The following is an 8,564-nucleotide window of genomic DNA, read 5'->3' on the forward strand; positions in this document are numbered from 1 at the left end:
TTACATTATTGCACACAGATAAAAATACATTTTTTTGACCAGCACTCTTGCATGTGTTTGTATGAGTGGTTCAAAGTGTTAATATCTGCTGAACAAATGGGAAAGGAAGCAAAGAAGGCTTTTAGGCACCAAAAGAATTGTTGTATATAAAATCAATGTAATTTTCATTTAAATACACAATCAATAAAAATGTAAACAATAATCAATATTCATAGAATAAGGTTTACTTTTCCACCCTAATTTTTGGTAGAGGAAGTTACAAACTTGCATATATTTTAAGCATAGCAGGACGGGGTCTAAAAAAGGACATACACTCTGTGGCAGTGAGGCTATCAAATGTGGAACAAGCCTGAGCCAACAGAGGTGCTGATATTCAAGACTTACATACAGTTACAAGACAACACTAATCAGAGCTTATCGAGACAGGCACGCACTAAAGACCAAATCTACCACAATGATGCAGAGATCCAACTATAGCAAATCCTTTACACCATCACTCTCCAACAGTACAGAGCACTTCAACCTCTAATTACATTACTAAGGGAACAGCAGATACCGGTGGAGGTTCCCCTTCTGCCTTTCTGCCACTACGGATGGACGAACCTACCACCTCCTACCACCCGCTGTCCTACCCTTGTTCCTGCAACACCTTCGGTTACCAGAGATTGAACTGCCGGATTAGTTCGCTGAGGCCCCTACATCTAGCCAAAGGACTTTCATTCCTAGGAAGAAACCTGGTTCTTTAGGCCCTGGAGTCGGCCAAGGGATTGAAAGGGTGGGTTAGTTTGCCCAACCCAATTCTGACTGGGTAAATATGCACCTGCACTCAGGTTTAGGAAGAGGAGGGAATTGATCAGAAAGAGGCTGAGGGAAGTGATAAGCAAAAGGCTGAGAGAGAGCCAGAGTGGATTCCAGGCTGAGAGAGAGCCAGAGGGTTCCAGGCTGAAGAGAGAGCCAGAGTGTTCCAGGCTGAGAGAGACAGAGAATTACAGGCTGAGGAAAGAGCCAGAGTGGGTTCTAGGCTGAGAGAGAGAGAGAGCCAGAGTGTTCCAGGATGAGAAGGAGCCAGAGTGGATTCCAGGCTGAGAGAGAGCCAGAGTGTTCCAGGCTGAAGAAAGAACCAAAGTGTTCCAGGCTGAATATAGAGCCAAAGTGTTTCAGGCTGAAGAGAGAACCACAGTGTTCCAGGCTGAGAGTAAGCCAGAGTGGATTCCAGGGTGAGAGAGAGCCAGAGTGTTCCAGGCTGAGAGAGAGACAGAGAATTACAGGCTGAGAGAGAGAGCCAGAGGGTACCAGGCTGAAGAGAGAGCCAGAGGGTTCCAGGCTGAAAAGAGAACCAGAGTGGATTCCAGGCTGAGAGGAAGCCAGAGTGTTCCAGGCTGAAGAAAGAACCAAAGTGTTCCAGGCTGAATATAGAGCCAAAGTGTTTCAGGCTGAAGAAAGAACCACAGTGTTCCAGGGTGAGAGAAAGCCAGAGGGTTCCAGGAAAGCCAGAGGCCAAACAGTACTACAAAGTTGTGAGGTAACAGTACTGATTTAGTGTGTATTAGTAAGAGAGGGCTTCTAAGTGAGGTAGCCAGAGGCCCAGCTTGGCTACTGTTTGTTATTTTTGACTTTAAAGTGCTGGAGAGTGTGCTGTAACACTCGGCTAAATACATGAAACTGCTGTTGTTTTGGACTTTTGGAGTTTGCTGCTTCTAATCTGCCCTTGTGCGCATCTCATTCCCATGAGCAAACCCCAGTAATAGACCACATTTGGTGGAGGATGGAGGCTGCCTAGAAGTGAAGATAGCAGTGTTCAGTACACTATGAGATTTAAAGGACCAGCTTTCTATCTGAAAATGGAAGAGGTCCTGAAGCAGCTAGTGATTGCTAATGCTATTTAGCAGAAAGCTAAAGCTGCTCAATGAGAAAGTTTTAAAGCACAGCAGGTGACCAATATTCATTGGTGGCACAACTGGCGGAAGTTTCTCAGGCTGTAGCAGAGGATCGGTTGTGCAGCAGCTGCCAATACGGAATTTGGAGGGACACTCTGGAGCTGAGGGTAGCCCTAGTACCATCCGAGCCAGCCAATTTTTGTTAAAAATTACACTGCAGGATGATGTTGAGGCCTACTTCCATACATTTGAGAGGACTACAGAGATAGAGGGCTGGTCCCAGGTGCAGTGGGTGGGTATAGTGGTGCCATTTCTGACAGGGGACTTGTTAAAAGCGTATTGTTACCTGGCCTCAAAGGCTGTCGTTGGTGCTACAGATGCAGTGATTCAAAGTATAACTGGAGTGGTTGACAAGACCAAGGGAGCAGTGTATGACAGTGTGGAGATGACCAAGTCTGTTGTAAATAGAAGCATCAACACTGTGTTGCAAGCTGGAAGGTACTAAGGAGGCAGCTCAGTTAGTTCCCAGAGCTGTGGGGGAGCAGAGCTCTGCCTTGCACCAGCAACGATTACATGTGAGTGGAACATGCTTGTTTTGTGATCTAAAGACTGCCTTGTATTGGTTTTGCTTAAACTGCTTTACTGTTAGTCAGAGAGGGACTATTTAAGTAAAGGTATGTAGTTGCTCAGCCGAGCCATTTCTTTTGTTTGTTAAAGTGCTAATAAATAGACAGTAATAATAACAGTTGTTCATATGTGAACAATTTATAATTGATATTGATATTGATTAGAGATCTCCACTAAGCAGTTAGTTCTTATATAGACTTTAGCCAATATACCATATTGTTAAAGATTATTCAATGTTACCACACTGACTGGCTGAAAAGGGGATGACCAATTAGTATCTAATAATTAGAATTGTACTGAGAATGATTTTCGACTAACTGCCTGCTGCTATTGCTTTTAGAATAGAGCTTCCATTGCTATGTTTAGATTATTATTATTTGATGGATCCAGACATGGGGAAATGGAATATAGGATTCCTTTTTAGCAGACTCTTTTACCAACAATATTTATGTATACCAATGTTTGCCCCCCCCGGACAGTGTCTTCTCATTGATACCGCATATATACGCTATAAATTACACCACGCCATAAGGATAATATTCCTTACACTTATATGAAAAGCCTGCCCTCTGTTGTTATTCTGAACAGCTGTACAGGGGATGGCCAACCAACATTTTTAAAATTACCGTTATACTAAGCTTACATGTCTGAAATATCTTAGGCCTACTGATAATTAAAGTATAGTATATGGTTCTCCCAGATACCCATAAACAGAGTCCTATGAAAAAATCAATGTACCCCTCACAATGGATTACATCATCATAGTCACCCTCCTACCTCATCTTTCTTTATCTCCCTCATTGTTCCCCTCTCATCCTTTTCTCCAATTTTTACAGAGGGTCCTTGCTGAGTTTTTTCATGTTTAGAAAGGTTTACCCATTTGAAGCTAATTACAACCTCTCTCGGGGATGTCTATTTTATCCCCAATAAATAGGAAAAAAAATAAAATCTCTACGCCCCTGAATCTTATACATATTCTAGAACTAGCCCACAAACGCACCCAGGCTCAGCAACTGATAGACCTAACAAAGCTAAGAAATAGGTTGAAAGAACTCCTTTTCTTGCAAGTCAGACGTTCCTTTACCCTATCTTCTAAATGTTTCTTACTTTTAAATTTTTCTTTTTAAAACAAATATACAACATACACCCACCCTAACAAACTGAAGGGGAACCCAACGAAAGAAGTGCTGTAATTCGCACCTTCCTAGATAGATATGGCCCTCCCAGGACATCTGAGGAATCATCTGAGAGATTAGAAAGATCAATTTCAGAATTAGAATTCACACAAGCTACCAAACAATTAAAACCGACGAAATTCTGGGACCTGATGTCCTAACCGCCCAGTACTACAAATCCTTTCCCTTTGTGCTCTCCACACTTTCTCCCCACTTTTAACTCCTCCACTTTTAACTTTGGTAAAAAATACCACCACCAGAATTCCTGGAAGCCCACATTATGGTAATACACCAAGACAGCAAAGATGCATCATGTTGTAGATTACAGACCCTATCCTTGTTAAATGTTGACCTTAAGATATTTTCAAAAATTTTAACCTAACCGCTCCTACCTCTTTTCTGAAAATAATTGATCTGGATTAAGTGGGAATAATTCCAGGCATGGAATCCAGAGAATATACTATCAAATCTCTCAATCTGGCCCAACAATGCTTTTTTCTCTCAACAGATGCAGAAAAAGCCTTTGATAGGCTGGCTTGGGACTACTTGACAGGAGTGTTAGATTCCATCGGAATTTGTCCCTTGGTGCACTCTCAAATTCTATGGACTCCAATCCCTCGGCTAAGTTTAAGGTAAATGGTCTACTATCTGCACCACTTCATATCTGGAATGGCACTAGACAAGGCTGCCCTTTCTCGCCTTTAATTTTTGTCCTTGCTCTAGAACCGCTACTAAACCAATTTAGATCAGTGACCCCGATCTCAGGATTACATATTGGTAGCATATAATATAAATTGCCTTCCTTTGCAGATGATATTCTCTTTATTCTGACAAAACCCACATCCTCCATACCTGCACTGCTATTGACAATAGAATCATTTCAAAACCTTTCATATTTCAAAAATAATTATTCCAAGTCATCAGATTTAAACATTATACTTCCCCCAGAGGAAGTGAACAAATGCCAAAGAAGATTACCTATTACATGGCAAAGAAAGTCTCTCACATACGTAGGCATCCAACTGGTGTCATCAGTTCCAGAACTCTATCATTTAATCTTTCTAATCTTCCTGTTAAAACTCTCAACATACCTGAAGATGTGGGACAAATCAGCCTTTTCATCGTTTGGAAAGGGCCCAAAATGAATGTCTTCCCGAAAATATTGTACTTAATGCAAACAATTCCAATATATTTACCTAATTCATTCTTCAAATGCCTAATATCAATCTTCCGAGCATTCCTGTGGGGACAAAAATCCCCAAGGATTGCTTTCTAAATCTTGACAGCTCCGAAACAAGGATTTGGCATCAGGCTACCAGATATCAGAAAGTACTACTGGGCATGTCATCTTGCTAGTATTAAAGACTGGTGTGCCAAATCTCAGTGGAAAGACACCATAGATTCTAAAAAGAGATTTAGGACCAGGTCTTCTACATCACACTTTTATTGGTGGGTCCTTGAGGATTTTCTTGACCATGGTTCATAAATATTGTATCTCCTCAGTTCCAAGTCCTCTAACTCCGGTGTGGTTTAACCCAGCCATTCCACCAGGCCTATCCAATGATTTATTTAAGGTCTGGCAGGCTGACAGGAAACCTTTAGCACAATGTTTTTTGAAGGTGGTACATTCAGAAATAGGCAAACATTATTGGTGGAAACTGAAGGGGTTCCCATACCATGGTGGTCCTTCTTACAATTAGGACACTTTTTATCTGTCTTAGATAAGAAGGAACAATATGGTAGACAACTCACTCCATTTGAAAAACTATGTAAATCCATGGGCCCAATCAGACACACAATTTCAATCTACAGTATACTATCCGTGGCCCTTGGGAATACCAATGATTGTAAACAATAGGAATCAGATTTAAATTTGAGTTTTTCATACATGGAATGGGAGCATATTATTCTTTTAACTGCAAAAGGCTCACAAAATATAGATATTCAGGAAATTTTTAAACATGCACACGGTGGTACAGAGTACCATACAATATACATGAACTATGACCCCAAAGGGATGTGATGTGGGACAGAGGAAGGCACATTTCTCCATATCTGGTAGAGTTGTTCACACATCCAGCCTTTTTGGTCTGAGAAAAATAAGATACATTTTCCACAATCTAACACAAACAAGAATTCTAGTCTTGTTAAGTCTACTTTATTTGCTCCTTAAATATGAAAATGAATCTCCATAGGGTTCCTGGTTTGATATGTCCCACTGAGTGATATTGAGAAATGTCTCCTATGATATGATTGCCTATGATTGCTTGTATTATTTTTAAAATATATAATTTACCTATTTACAATGTTTCTTTTGGTTTTTTAATGTATCATATGGAAAACATGTTTAAATATGTTTGTTTCTTTTGAGCAACCCAACAAAGCTTGTTTGTGGAGAAAAAAAACAAAAACAAAAACAAAAAAAAACAAAAGAAAAAAAAAGTCCAAGAACACAGCAAAGTGATCTGAAATCTCACACTGACATTTATTTGTTTACAACTGTCCCCATTTTCACATACATGTATTGCCCCATGAGCAAACACACATGATGAATACAGTCCTTTTAAGGAAGAGAGTATGTAAATTTAACACCAACATGGCTGCAATTACAGTTCTAATATTCTAAAGATGTACTAAACTCAGTACCCAATGCCATACTACATTGAATATTTTCTGTTTCATGTTGCCAATTTTTTTTATAATTTTATTTTTTATTCAGTGAAATGTTGCCAATTTTTATGTTTGTTATACATTGCAAAACTGACAAACTTTGTGCCCAATGTATTTCTATGTGTGATTATGAGTATTCACTTTGGCGGATCTCTAAATGACCGACAGCTGGCACTTACTACAGGGAAAGACACAGTAGGTTGCCTCCCACTCATCTCACCCTCCGCTCTCTACAAAACTGAACTGTGCTGTGTACACATAACTTGTTCTAGTGTAATTGGAAATGACCACAAAAGACCAGTAACAGAAATTTGATGTGGGCATGTACCTTGAGAAATATACTTTTCAGCTTCTTGACAGTAAGATGATAAACTGTACAAGTATATCATGTTGCCATTATTCATTGTGGCCCAGGGGTTATTGTGTACAGGAAAGAGACTAGTTAGGTGTAATCATGTACTCTTTATTGTGAGCCTAGTTTTTGAATCCGCTTTAGAAACATGAGTTGCATATTGCTGTAATGGAAACTGAAATGATACCCAAATGTACCAAGTAAATTGTAAATAATTCTGCAAGTGTATATGACATTGTGGTAAACTACTTCAGAGATGGGTTAGAATGTTTTCTAACGACTGTTTGTGGCACAAAAATGTTTTTTTATTTTTTCTTCTGTTGTCACAATGGGGGTTTAATGTCTGTCATGGAAGGACAGTCATTCAGCATTAGATCCCTGTCACAATGCATAGTAATGAGGCAAAATATCTAACCTAAGGACGTAAGGGCAGAATAATTATCAAATAATCCCTTATTAAAATCCTAACGAGAGGCAATAAACATCGGCTAAGAAAAGGCCCCGAAAAAAGCTGAACAGCGCACTCTGCTCACAGCAAAACAGGATAATATCAACAATTACCCAGTATAAGCTCATTAGTATGGGGTAGGGTGGGGGGCACTGTAGAATGGCTCAATGCTGGAGGGGGGGGGGGGTTGACAGTGAAGGACAGTGACAAGGAGCTCTCCAATCACATAATGGTTTAATAAGCAGCTGGGACACAGTAAGGGGTCATAAGAAGTGGGGAAATGCTGCTGCTTGTTTACTGAACCTGGAGGCTACCTGGAGGTTAACCCTTTCTGCACCATCCTTACTTAGGCAGGAAAGAACAGATTTTCATTTTGGGGGGTAAATAGAAGCATATTGTGGTTCCATTTACATTCATTTGCAAGTTTAATGAAACCATCACGTTACCATATCTGTTAAAAGTTGTAGAAAACACTGCACCAAAACACAAATATAAAATGTACAGTTATGTACAACAATGCCGAATAATTGCAGAAAATGGATACCACTTTTCTTTGCTATATATTATTCTTTATCTGCCATGATCTGCATTTTAATGTCCTTGCTTAATGCATTAGAAAGAGCTCTGTGATTGGAAGAAAGGCTGGTCGTGTGACTTTGTCATATCACATGGTCGGGCTCTGCTTTTGTCTGCCATACTGCTGTTTTATGAGTATGAAAGAAATTCCATCGGATTCAATGCTATGTGTATACATATTTTTAGATTGCCTTTGTTCCTTATGCTTATAATAGACCTACTTAACATGTCATATGAATCAAAAATTATTTCTAATTGGTTACAATCAATGAATAATGTGAACTAAATCCTGTGATAATCTTGAATCATGTACCAGACTCTTGAGAAACCAGAAAATAATTACTACACTCCTATACACAAATTTGGCATGACATTATTATACACTAATGATGATATGTCCCAGCAACCTGTGTACTTGAACATAAATGTTTACATTTGTCAGAAATCCTGAAGTCAGTCTACTTGGTCAATAAGTTGAAGACAACCAAAGACAAATTATACATACTTTTTTTGTTTTGAGATAACCACATTTATCTTTGCATCACTTTTGCAAATTTTTTTAGTATATAAATTATAAAAATGAAGACGAAAAAGTTTTTCTGTTGACAGGTATTGCTGGAATTTGATAAATTTTTGTAGGTAATAAATACCCTTTTGTCTTTTACTTTAATACAAATGTTAAAGGACATGTCTATTAACCACCTGAGCGTTACACTGATTTCTAGATTTCTGTTCCAAAAGCATCACAGGTTTTCATGAAATTTTTTTTTTAAATTGTAGACCTGTAACTTACAGAAATATGTCCGAATAGGGTTCTAGTAGATATCATGAATATAAAA

This window comes from Pyxicephalus adspersus, chromosome Z (genome assembly GCF_032062135.1).
Source record: "Pyxicephalus adspersus chromosome Z, UCB_Pads_2.0, whole genome shotgun sequence".
NCBI lineage: Eukaryota > Metazoa > Chordata > Amphibia > Anura > Pyxicephalidae > Pyxicephalus > Pyxicephalus adspersus.